The sequence below is a fragment of the Priapulus caudatus genome, unplaced genomic scaffold, assembly GCF_000485595.1.
Source record: "Priapulus caudatus unplaced genomic scaffold, Priapulus_caudatus-5.0.1 Scaffold39, whole genome shotgun sequence".
Classification (NCBI taxonomy): domain Eukaryota; kingdom Metazoa; phylum Priapulida; class Priapulimorpha; order Priapulimorphida; family Priapulidae; genus Priapulus; species Priapulus caudatus.
The window spans coordinates 791,713-792,139 of NW_014577100.1; positions in this window are offsets into that span (position 1 = coordinate 791,713).

The following is a 427-nucleotide window of genomic DNA, read 5'->3' on the forward strand; positions in this document are numbered from 1 at the left end:
ACCCACAACGTGTAGAGACGTAGGATATCTTCCCTCCTCCATCACACACAGCGATGGTAGAAACGTGGTATACTTCCCTCCTCCATAGCACCACACGCGTGCGGACATACGATCAAACATCGCAGCGACCACGAGGGCAGATCATATGAATATACACTAATACATTGGCAGAATATATGGATAGACTATATATATATATAATTATATATATATATAATATATAATCAGAAGCTAGAAGTCGATAGTGTAGTGTAGTGACCGAGGCATAGAAGAGTAAAGAAGAAAGAAGAAGAAGAAGAAAGGTAGATAATGCGAATTCCCTATTTCTACTTCTGATATATATATATAATATTCATATTTCGGTGAGCAGCGTCGCTGGTTATAGCTTTAGTTCGAGGCTTTTCGCTATACGTTATAATACTTATTG